This window comes from Calliphora vicina, chromosome 3, assembly GCF_958450345.1.
Source record: "Calliphora vicina chromosome 3, idCalVici1.1, whole genome shotgun sequence".
Classification (NCBI taxonomy): Eukaryota; Metazoa; Arthropoda; class Insecta; order Diptera; family Calliphoridae; genus Calliphora; species Calliphora vicina.
Genome location: NC_088782.1, coordinates 19468167 through 19482081, shown reverse-complemented (window position 1 = coordinate 19482081; position 13915 = coordinate 19468167).

The following is a 13915-nucleotide window of genomic DNA, read 5'->3' as shown; positions in this document are numbered from 1 at the left end:
ATGCATCTCTTCTAATTGTTTTTATTTTTAACCATCAAAATTCATTACCAAAACTTTCACTAACCCCGCTTTTAATTAATAAATTAAATATTTGTTTCTGAAATTGCTGACATTAGATCATTTAGCTGAAATTAAATTGAAACAAAAAACGTAAATACTAAAACTAAGTAAATATAATACGAGTAGCACTGAATCAAAATTTGTAAACACTGTCCAAACGATTGAAACTTAAATACAAAACACTGCGTCAGCATAAACATCTCTCTCTTTTTCTTTTATTACGTCTTGAAATTTAAGTTCAATGTTTGAATGTGTAAATGTAAAATGTACAGTGTCGCGAAAAAATGAGGGCGTCAACACACATACAAACACACAAATTCTATGACAGCCCACTGTAAACATATACTATAAATAATCAGAAAGGGCTACGCAATTGAAAATAGAAATAGCCCTCCTCTATTAAACTATTTCATTGAGATACTGAAGCACTACGACGCACTTCTTAAGAAGAGAAATTTTAAGAGAAAGGGGGCAGTTTGGTGACGTTGTTTTTTTTTAAGAATTCATATTTGAATGAATTTTTGAAAAACATGTTTACTATTATTTATTTACTACATATTATTACGACGTTTTGTAGGAATTCATTCACAATATTTACGTATAATCAAAATTTGGCAACTACAAGAATGACGACTAAAGCTATAAAGTGTCAAGTTTTCTATTTTTTTTGTAAAGGCGTCATAATAAACAAATTCAAGATTTTGGAGGCATCAGATGATAATATCAAGCCTTAACCGTGAAAATATCTTAAGTGCATAGCAGCAAACTTTACAGGAGAACTTAAGTTAAAATAGTTTTTGCTATAAATTTATAATGGTACTTGGTACTCCTATGAAATTTTAACAGATTATGTTTGTTTATGACTCTAACTTGTCGATTTGAACTAAAAAATTAAAATCGAATATATTGATGGTTAAGATATTTTCGCTGTTAAGGCTAGATAAGATACGTAATTACTTTTTTGCGGACATTTATTTAATGTGATTTTTTATATCAAAAATTTAGATCGTCAATAACTTTGAAAATAAGCCTTTAATGGAGAAATAGAGTGCGATCTGAGATCACTCATATTTCTCATAAAAAATCGATTTTTCATCTAAAAACACCAAGTATCTAAAATGATCGATAATTTTGTAATTTTGAGTTGAAACTAAAAACAAAAATATATTTTTTTTTTGATATTTTTTTTGTTCTTTTTGCTTGTTTTGCCATTTTGGGATTTTTTTTATAAAAACCCAGGAAAAACTCAATTATTGTAGCTCTAGAACTCATGCATATAGCCTATACTCATTCTACAAGTTCTATGGAATCGTTAGTACACGTTCTTTGAAACGGTTTTTAAACCAGTGCTCTAACCAGTTTTAACTAGTAACTAGTTTTACGGAAGCGATCTATAACTAATACACCTTCTTAAGACCGTTTCTAAAACTAGTTCTTCCATCATTGTTTTATATTCGAAATTGTCATACTTGAAACTAGTTCTGGGAACCGGTTAAGGGATTTTTTGCTAATTTTATTTTATTACAAAAAAAGTATTTCAAAATACTATCTTAACAATTTTTGGATCTAAGTTTATATGCAAATAAATCAAAACAATTTTTAATGGTTCCATGAAGTTCTTTCGGAACTATTTTGTGTTCTCTAGAACTAGTTTAGAACCAATGTGTAACTAATTCTCAATAACTAGTTCTGTTATAGTCGGCCAAAGAACCAGTGATTTTGGAAGAAGTTCTAAAAATGATCCTGGGAAGTTAAAAAATTCTTACTTTTAATGTTTGTTTGAACAATATTTCGACAATTATACAACTACATAATTTTTTTAAGTAAAATATCCAAATTTTAGTAAAAATTTAAAAATTATTTTTAATAATTTAATGAAATTACGAAATATTTGCAATATCAAATACGTATGTACTAGGGTATTAAATCGATTAATCGGTTAACCGATTAATTTTGATAGTTTAACTATTCGAATAATTAAAATTTAGAGTTCAGCAACATGTTTCTAGAGTAAAGCAGCATATTGCTAATGTTCAGCAACATGTTGCTAGTGTTCATCAACATGTTGCTAGTGTTCAGCAACATGTTGCTAGTGTTCAGCAACATGTTGCTAGTGTTCAGCAACATGTTGCTAGTGTTCAGCAACATGTTGCTAGAGTTCAGCAACATGTTACTGAACAATTTCTACAGAGTTCTGCAACATGTACCTGGAGGTCAGCAACAAGTTGCTAGAGTTCAGCAAGATGTACCTGGAGGTCAGCAACAAGTAGCTAGAGTTCAGCAACATGTTGCTAGTGTTCAGAAACATCGTGCTAGTGTTCAGCAACATATAGCTAGAGTTCAGAAACATGTTGCTAAACTTCAACATGTTTTTCAAAATTTTTTAAAAATAAAAAAAAAATTCAAAACAACTTTTTTAAAAAACAATTTCGAAAAAAAAAATTGTTTACCTACAAAATTTATTTTACCACCAGTAACACGAAGTCTGGTTATGTTTTAACTAATAGTTATACTGACAGTTTTCATACAAAAATAATTTTAACCGAAATCAAAATCTAAAAAAATCCAAAAAGGACTTCAATGGTATAATGGTGGATTTTATATGCCAAGAAAAAAATAACTGAGATATTGAATATTCCTTATCATGCCTTTCTTTCGATTTCTCCAACATCTACAATTAGCGATAGTTTTTTTCAATTCGAGTTTTATTTAAACCAAAGAAAATTATTTATTTTTTGGTTTATTTTTTATGGTCTTGTTTTTTATTAATAAAATACTTAAGTAAGTGGTTTTATTTTCAGTTAAAAATTTAAATATAAATTATTCGGTTAATCGAATAATTTAAAATTAACCGATTAAATCCAAACCTCCATTAATTATTTGCTCGATTAACCGATTACACCCGAAACCCGATTAATTGAATACGCTAGTATGGGAAAAAAACAAAAATGTTGACGATGCAGCGCACTGGCCAAAGAAAAAATACCTGAGCTATAGGTTTATCAAGACTCATTTTTAATTACGCTATGATTTGTCATGAAACTTTAAAAAACCATTCGAAAATCTGGCCTTTAGTTATGTCAACATATTAACAGAAAAAGAATTTAATTGAAAAAATATTGGTAATTTTTTCAATAATTTTTCCATTTGCATCGGAAAGAAGTTGTTATAATTAATCTCAGGTGACAATAAAAAGCATAAGCATGATAATATATAAAATTTTGAGCATATAAAGTTTTCTAAAAAAATCTTGGCCTTAAAAGCATTTAAGTATTTCCTAATCTGTCTCATCTAGACTTATATTATGACATGACTTAATTCTTTTTCTTTATTCTTCAAACTTACTTGTTTTCATTCATGGTTAAACAAAAGTTTAAGTACTACGAATTGTTAAGACACATGTTTAACTAAACAGGGAATTGCATTCATTGTTGCAATTTCTTTTTTTAATGGATTTCATATGAAATCATCAACGAGTTTTTTATTGTTTACGATGGTTGTGATGAAATAAATAAAATACTGGTATATTAAGAACAAGAACAACAAGTAAGAGTGTTATATTCGGCTGTGCCGAATCTTGTATACCCACCATCAATATGTGACAATAAAATATTTTTCTTATATAGGAGGGGTCCGATTTATGGACCGATTCTCACAAAAGTTTTAACACGATATCAATTTTTATAATACAATTATTAATGTTCAAGTAATATTCTGGGGGGGCTTGTATGGGGACTTGGGAAGAATGTTGCCCGATTTTCGCCATAATTTCAGAGTACTTCGAACTAATTTGTGCAAAATTGTATCAGAATTGCTGCATAATCAACATATGTATGACTGCTCAATCAGTATACCGGGGGGACATTTGTATGGGAACTAGTTGAAATCATGGACCGATATTTTCAATACCAAACAAACCTTATCAACAGACAGACGGACGGACATAGCTAGATCGTCTTAGAATCTTTCTATATGTTACAAACGGAATGACAAAATCAATATACCCAACATATTTTTTGATGGTAGGTAGGTATAAAAATAAAACAATCTTATGAAATTATAATTTCAAAAGCTGAATTAACAGTGTTAGTTGGTATTTTCATATTCTTGTGAAATTAATCTTATAGTTAGTTCATATAAAAATGCATCCTAAATTTCATAAGTTTTCAAAGAGATGTTTAGATATTTTTCATAGTAAAAAAAAATATAACCATAATTAGTTTTTACTGTATTGAATCCATTCAATCTGTAATCAGTGTTAATAGTATTAACTACAAATATTACCAATACTTTCTTTTGTCTTTGATACGAACAAAAAATATATATTTCGCAATATTGCATCAGCTTTAGATATACATATGTATGTATTTATTTATAGCCATTTGTTTTGTTTTAAAAAATAAATAGGTACATACATATGTACTTCTAAAGTATAAGTAATACTGGTTCGCAAGGTACTTACTTACTTATAGCAACAGTAAAGTGTAAATAATTGGCACAGGATTTCTAAATTTTATTACTCTTTTACACAATTTTGAACTGCGGAAATTTAAAATTTGTGTACCCACTATCAAAAATTATAGGTATATGGAAAATGTCTTTTCGTTTATAACATATCGAAATATTGGTCGTATTTAGAACCATTGATCTATTTTGGATGAAATTTTCCACAAATATTCTCTGTTTATAAGATTGGTGAAGATTTCACCTAGCCTCCATACAAATGTCCATCCGGAATACTGTTTGAGCAGCCATAAATATGTTGATTATGCGACAATCCTGATAAAATGTTGTTTTAAGTACTCTGAAACTATATTGAAAGAGTGGCGAAAATCGGGAAACCTTTGTCCTTAGTCCCCATAAAAAGGTACCTCTCAGAAAGTGATTTGAACATTCATACTTGTCTTATAATAATTAATATCGTGATGAAATTGGACATAAACATGTTTTATATGAACCTAAATCTTTCTACAAACTATATAACACCTATATCAGAAAAATATTTCAATGCCAAATATTAATGGTGGGAAGGCGCGGATCCAGGTCAAGCATTAAAATTTATTTTACATTTTTCTTATATTCATTTTTATACCCTTCGCCATGAGTGGCAAGGGTATATAAATATAAGTTTGTCATTCCGTTTGTAATTTCTACATTTTTCATTTGCGACCCCACAAAGTATATATATTCTGGATCGTTATAGATAGCGAAGTCGATTAATCCATGTCCGTCTGCCCGTCTGTATGTTGAAATCAGCTTTCCGTAGCCCCCAAATAACTTACATACATGATTCATACATCAATTAGGGGTTTTATCCCGGGAATTCCCGGTACAAATTTCCCGGGAATTTTTCCAATTTTTCATTACCCGATTCCCGGGATTTTTAGTCGGGGATCCCGGGAATTAAAAACTGACGAAAATACATAGAAAACAAGTTAGACTCAATTTTTTTCACCAAAAAACGGTGAAATAAGATCGCTTATTATTTTTGTATGAAAATTTAAAAAGTGAATTCATTATTTATAGAATTTATTTCTTATTGAATGATTCTAATTTCTTTAAATTTCTTCAGCAAATCCATAACAAAATAGCTTATAAAATTAATTAAATGATTAAATTTTTCTTCAATTAAAATCTAGTACAAAAAGGCTTAAGACAATTTTTTTCTATTAATTTTGTAAATGATTTGATTTAGCAAAAAATTAATCATTCAAAGTTTGAATAAATTCTGTTATAAATTAACTTTAAAATTAATTCAGTTTAAACAAAGGCTTTGGAATGAATATAAAAAATTCAATATTATGAATGGATTTATGGAATGAAAGGCTGACATTCTTTAATTACGGATAAGATTTTAGTGAATTAAGCTCAAATTTTATTAATTAATTCGAAGCTCTGATATTTAATAATTAAAACACTAAGTTTTTATATGAACTTTGGCTATAATATTCCTAATTTACAGTATCATTATATATTTCGGGAATACCCGGGTACCCGGGAATGTAGGAAAAAATTTCCCGATGCCCGGGAATCAAAAAAGGTCGGGAAATTAAAAACCCTCACATCAATATATCGGGAATTCGTCCGGCTCAGTTACTATTTACAATCGACCAAATCGGCCCACAAATGGCTGAGATATAAGGAAAAAACCGGGACAACCTCGATTTTTGGCCAATTTTTGATCTATATCTGGATTACTACGTCATTAATATAGACAATATGGATATCTAATGATAGATATTTCAAAGTCCATTGCAACAATGTATATATAGTAAGTTGGACCTACAATGGGTCAAAATCGGGAAAAATATTTTTTAACCCGAATTTTTTTTTCATCCAAATTTGTTTTTTTTTAATTATTTTTCCAAAAAAAATTTTTTTATAAAAATTTTAAAAAAAAATTTGGAAACAACTTTTTAAAAAAAATTAAATTTTGTTTAAATAAACTTGCCTTTACAGTAAAAGGTAACTGCAAGTAATAGAAAAGGCACCCTTAAAGTTAACTTTAACTATAAAGGCAAGTTGTAATAATGGCCCTTACTTGCTCAAATTAAAATATATATCAAAAATAATATACTTAAAATTTGGCTGCCAAAAATTTGGATTATTGCGGTAGCTGTATTTTATCGGTAATGGTATTTTGGCTAATTTCGTTAACGATAGCTAAGCGGTAACAGTAATTTCATTCTGAATTACAAATTAGAAAGAAACTGACATATGTAGGTGGTATTATATACGATTATATCGTTAACGATATTTTGGCAATAACGGCAGTCGAGCTTAAATGGTATTTTAGGGGTAACTGATCGGCAGCCAAACTTGTTAAGTATTCATAAGATGATTATGAATTTAGTATTTTAAAATTATAACAAATGTTTGGATATTGAGGATTTCCAAGTTTATCGATCAGTATAATTTTTATCAAAATTGACTACCGTTACCCCTATTCAGCTCTACTATCGTTAGTCCTAAAATATCGTTACCAAAACTACCGTTACCTCTAAAATATCGTTATTCTATAATCAACCATTTAATTCAGCTGTGATTAAATAAATTATCGTTTTTTTGTGTTTTAAAGTATGTATCCTAGTTTTAGAACGCATGCAGATAGCTAGCGCTCGTTCCAGTTTGGCGTTGTGTCTTATGAATTTTGTTTGAAATTGTCACCTTTGGAACAGATTCTACAGAAACTGTATGGTGGACCATGCCCCTCTCCCTTCAAAAGAATCTGGAATCAGTTATTAATTAATAAATTAAATAATAAACACCCCTACTTTAGTAGAGTCAAAGTCAACATTTAGATGCAAATGTATTGTGGTTGGTGTCTTTTTTGCATAAAGTTAAATGAGCCTTTATGGAATCCCGATTAAAAAATTTTAGTCGAGGACAACTATCGCGAACGTTTGGAAAAATGTCCACCTGTCGTTCAGTATGTACACAGAGAAAACAGATTCGAGATACCAACCGAATTTGTTGCCAATCGAATGATTCGGTTGCACACATAGAATTTTTCAGTTCTAACAACAGAAAGTCAGTTGATAAAGAAGAATTTCATTGGAGGCAACCAAACTTTAGTTACTCCGTCCAAAATATTGTAGCCACAACCGAATTTTACGGTCACTAAGATAAAATCATTTGATTTGCTACAAATTCGGTTGCTATCGCGAATCTGTTTTCTCTGGTTACGAAGGTTTATTCTCGAAGGTTTGAAAACGATATCAATAACGAATCATTGCACAGAGAAAACAGATTCGTGATAGCAACCGAATTTGTTGCCAATCGAATGATTCTATCTTAGTGACCGAATTTTGCAGTTGTGACTACAATATTTTGTAAGGGATAACTAAAGTTTGGTTTCCTCAACTGAAATTCTTCTTTATCAACTGACTTTCTGTTGTTAGAACCGAAAAATTCCATGTGTGCAACCGAATCATTCGATTGGCAACAAATTCGGTTGCTATCACGAATCTGTTTTCTCTGTGTAGCAATATCGATCGAGATTTGCTTATTATTACAAAAATTCGTTATTTTAAAAATTCTCTTCAATTACCGTTCCAAAAATTATCGAGAATTCTTCGGTAGTTTTTTTTAAATTTTCGATTATTTTTATTCTACACCATTTCCAATTGTATTTCAGAAAATTCCAATTGTATTTCAGAAATTTCCAATTATATTTCAGAATTTTCCAATTGTATTTCAAAAATTTCCATTTTAATTTCAGAAAATTCTAATAGCAATACCAATGGAAATTTCTGAAATACAATTGGAAAATTCTGAAATATAAATGGAAAATTCTGAAATATAATTGGAAAATTCTGAAATATAATTGGAAATTTCTGAAATTCAATTAGAAAATTCTGAAATACAAATGGAAAATTCTGAAATATAATTGGAATTTTCTGAAATACAATTGGAAATGGTGAAGAATAAAAATAATCGAAAATTAAAAAAAAACTACCGAAGAATTCTCGATAATTTTTGGAACGGTAATTGAAGAGAATTTTTAAAATAACGAATTTTTGTAATAATAAGCAAATCTTACATTTCCGAAGTTTCTTAAATTTTCAATAGCATGCTACTGAATGAAATGTGTGTCTATTTTGTCTTTGTTGAGAGTTGTTGGTGTTCGTATAATAAGCCGATTAATATTCGTTCCAAAGTACAATATTTGGCGAACAATATTCTAGAACTAAATTAATAGTCATTTCAGTGCGTACATTTGAATCATTTTAGTTCATAGTTCCAAAATATAACTAATCGAGCTTAAAGATTTGAACTAGTTCATTTAGCTCAATCAAGCGAATCGTTCAATTGAGCTAATTCGTTCATAAACTACCTCAAGTCGAGTATTGGGACAATATTTTTTTTACATATTGTAAATAAATTCTGTTTTACCCTTCACTGTACATATTTTCATATGATCATCACAATAAATCTCTCGAAAATAAAAAAAATAAATATTTATATGTACATATGTAACTTTAAATGTGGTTTTATTTTCTATATTAAAATAATAATAAAGAAAAAGAAAAAAACCAGTTGGTTTTAATTTTACGTCAGACATCAGCTGTTCGGATACAAGTAGGTTTTCTTTATTTTTTTGTTTGTTTTCAAGACAAAGCAAAAGTGATATTGTCAGTCAGTCGGTATCATATGGAAGACAATAAATGCATTTAGTAACTACAAATGTATGTTCACATTAATGTAGCCACATACATACATACATACATACATACATACATACGTACTTATAATGAGTTCTTCAATTAGCTGTATACAGACGGCTGGACAGACAGATAGACCGACAGTCAGTCATCTACTAGTACCAGCCTTAAACGTACTAAATCAAAAAACATACTGGTTCAATACGAAATTATAATAATGGTGCACACTAGACCACTGCCCCGTCATATGTACATACTCGTAATTGTAATCATGTTTGGTTTTCTTTTTGTTTTTTATAAATTTTCCTATTTTACCTGCTGTTTACTCCTTAAAGGTGCCCAGCAAGTGTTTTTGAAATGATCTTTAGACTGTTTTCTTTTCTTTCGCTGTTGCAAATTAAAATTTATACATACATATGTGTACTTATGTACATACATATGTACATATCTGTTATGTCTGTTGAACATTATAGATTTTGACGGCAAGATTTAATTTATGTATAAGTTTTTCAATATTTCTTTTAGTGAAATAAAATTAATAAAATAAAATTGTTTTCAGTGCAGGTGTGTTAGAGGTAACACATTTATATATATTACATACATATATACTATTGTACTAGATGTCTATTATTTTGTTTAATAATTTTCTTAAATTGTGAAAACATTTCTAAAACCAATTTGATTTATCTATTTTGTTGACATGTTCTGAACACGTCAAACAATTTACGTCTTTACACTGAGAAAAATTTTTGTTAAAATTTAGTATTGCAGCGAAAAGTTTCCTAGGGGGAAGGAAACTTACACACAATTCATGAACAAGGCATGAACTCGTTCAAAATCGAACAAATTTTTTTTCAAGCAAGTTTAAAACAATTGTTCTTTGAATTCAATAGCAACTCATTTTTAACTACATATTGTTACGTTTTAACCTTTTCAAAACGTTTGGTTTATTTCCTTTAAATTAACCGGATACTTTTGATTGCAAATAAAAGCCGTTTAGTAGTTTGAAAATTGTAACAACTCTTTATTTCTTTAAAATGTACAACAACAACAGAATTAAATAGCCACTCAATGTATTTTATACACGTTTATAAATTCTCAGAAATACAGACACAATTTATAATGTACACGAATTTACTTGAAAAACACAACACACTTTAATTCACTTAGTTGATGTTTATTCGAAAAGCGTCTCTGATAAACTCACTAACGACTGCAACCTCTGCCACTATTTATAACACTGCCATCTGCACTCTAGATTGCTCTTTAACTGTCAAAGTTCGAATATTCTATATCACACGCCATCTGTGGTGTACTTTCTACAATGTTCTTTAACTGAATATTTGAATTCAAACAGCGTTGCCAACTTACGATCAATGGTTAACTGAAAGCTTTTATTTAATAATGCCCACAGATATGTTACAGTTTGCTATTACAGCACTGTTATTTGAAAGCATTATGCTACTTTTAAATCAGCCCCTAAAATCGTTATATTTGAATTCAAGTACAACTTCGTAACAATATCTTCATAGTGCGTTTTATGCTCGATTTATTTCTTAATTTTTTTTATCTATTTTAGTAACCCGATTTTTTAGACCATTAACTTTCCTAAATTTTCCAGGTTACTTTTTAAAAAATTATTCAATTATTTTATTTTAGGCATTGCTGAATTACTTCAAAGGCTGTATGTAGGGTTTTTATCCCGGGAATTCCCGGTACAAATTTCCCGGGAATTTTGCCAATTTTTCACTACCCGATTCCCGGGATTTTTAGTCGGGAATCTCGGGAATTAAAAACTGACGAAAATACATAGCAAACCAGTTAAAACTCTATTTTTTTCACCAAAAAACAGTGGAAAGTTTTTACAGTTTATTGCTTATATCTTGGCAATAATAGACCGCTTATTATTATTTATTTGGGGTTTTTCGTAAGAAAATTTAAAAAGTGAATTCATTATTTATAGAATTTATTTCTTATTGAATCATTATAATTTCTTTAAATTTCTTCTTCAAATCCATAACAAAATAGCTTCAAAAATTTATTAAATTTTTCTTCAATTCCAATCTAGTACAAAAAATCTTAAGACAATTTTTTCAATTAATTTTGTAAATGATTTGATTTAACAAAAATTTAATCATTCAAAGTTTGAATAAATTCTGTTAACTTCAAAATTAATTCAGTTTAAACAAAGGCTTTGGAATGAATCTAAAAAATTAAATATTAGGAATGGATTTAAGAAATAAAAGGCTGACATTCTTTAATTACGGATTAAGATTTTAGTGAATTAAGCTCAAATTTTATTAATTAATTCGAAGCTCTGATATTTAATAAATTATAACACTAAGTTTTTATATGAAATTTGGCTATAATATTCCAAATTTACAGTATCATTATATATTTCGGGAATAGCCGGGTACCCGGGAATGTAGAAAAAAATTTCCCGATTCCCGGGAATCAAAAAAGGTCGGGAAATTAAAAACCCTAGCTGTATGACATGTGGCTGTCATAATGGAGTTTATTCGACAGTCCCAATTATTGTCTACCTTTTCTGTTGACTTTATCAATTAATCTATTTACATATTTGTGTTCAGATGAACTTTTTTCCTTTAAGCATTTCCCATCAATGGACAGATAAGGCAGAAAAGGTTTGGTCGCGGACATCCTTCCTGCTCTTTGGGGTAACATAAAAAAGAGACGTCATTGTCATTGCCCAACTCTAGCAACAACAAAATACAAGCTAGTCAATGTATTTTGTTGTTGTATCAGACATATGATTTTTTGTATTTTTGTTTGACAAATCTGAGTGTCTCGTCTCTATATATAATTCTCTATGGCCATATTATTAAATAAAATCCAGTACACAGAGAAAACAGCTTTGGTTATGATATCCGAATTTGTAATTAATCGAATCATTCAGTATTAATGACCGAATTCGGATAATTCAATCGTTTTCTTCTTTCTCAACTGACTTTATTTTGCTAGTACTTGGCTACAAATTTGGTCATCACAACGAATCAGTTTTCTCTGTGTATATCTACACAAAAACATATCTTAAAGTCGGAGGGACTTGCTTCTCTGTGGAAATTATATTCCAAAACATCGCTATAAATAAATGTTAACTAACTAAATAGAGATTTTGATATAAATACATACTACATATTTTATTGGTTTAAATAAAGGCGTATTAACAAGGTGAGTACGTCCCGGCAACAAATACAACAATGCAAAAACAACAGGCAATTTGTTTTTGTTAAAATGTACGATAAATGTCAAAATCAAGGCGAATTAAAATATTACTATGTTATTTACAATAACAAATGTAAACATAAACAAAGTTTGACATATAGTGTACATAAAACCACAGCGAATTAAGAAACAGCTGATTTTATGCACTCACCTTGTTAATACGCCTTGGTTTAAATTAACTTTTTTTGGTTCACCAAAATTTATTTTTTATTCAATAACATTCTTGAAATTTTTTTTGTAAAAATAAATTTTTTGTTGGAAAAAAATTTTAAAGTAAAAAAAGTTTTTTCCGATTTAGATAAATTTTTCAAGTCTTTCAAATGTATATCATTAGATATCAATTTGTCTGTGTTAATGCCTTAGTAATGCGGATATGGATGGTTTCTCAGCTGAAAAATGTTTCAAAATAAAAGCTAACAAATTTAAAAAATGCCCGATTTTTTTAAATCGTAAGCTTTAATTTTGAAACATTTGTACAATATAAATTTATTCAAAGTATTGGCCATTGTTTGCTATGACCTTTTCCCATCTTACTGGCAACATATGGATTCCGAGCCAAAATAACTGCTCATCTTTTGAGGACAAAAACGAATCAAGCTAATATCGGATACTCTGTTCCAAAGTGAAACATATCCGAAAGAGATCGTTCTGCATAGATCGGCATGGTCTAGAATATAAAGCTGGTGAGGTAAAACCTCAACCACTTCATTCTAAATACTTTTTAATAGGTATTGCCCAGCGTTGTCATGATGGAATATTACGGTTTCATATCTGGCTGCATATTCTGGACGTTTTTCGGCCAATGCTCGCTTCAAACGAATCAGTTGCGTTCGGTAAAGGTTCCCTGTGATACTAAATACACAGCATTACCTTAGCGCCATGGATATTTGGCTTTGCTGTCGATTCGGCTGGTTCTTTAACGCTTCGGGTTATCGTAATGGATCTATTTTGCATCGCAAGTAATGATTCAAGCGTTCAAGCATCATTTCCAACATGCAAAATCGTCTTTGAAAGCCTCTCGGCTTCAATTCGTATGGTACACAATTTCCCTGCATTTGGATGAATACTGCCGCTGGCAAACGTTTTGAAATTGCTGCTTGAGTTGCTCCCAATGATTTTGCAAGATCTTGTTGAGTTTTACAACAATCTTCATGGAGTAATGCCTCCAATTCTTGGTCTACAAAATTTGTTTGATTGGCCTGAACGATCTTTGTTTTCCTTGTGAAAATCACCACTTCTGATCCGCAAAAACCATCTCACGTTCAAACCGGTGAAACACATTCTCCATAAGCTTTTGTGAGTAATCGATGTGCTTCAGCGGAACTTTTTTCAAGTTAATATTAGAATATTATGACAATATGACATGATAGGATACCTTGTGAATCCACTATTTTTTCTTACTTAGAATTAACAGAACTTCCGAATACATAGTAAATTCTACTTTT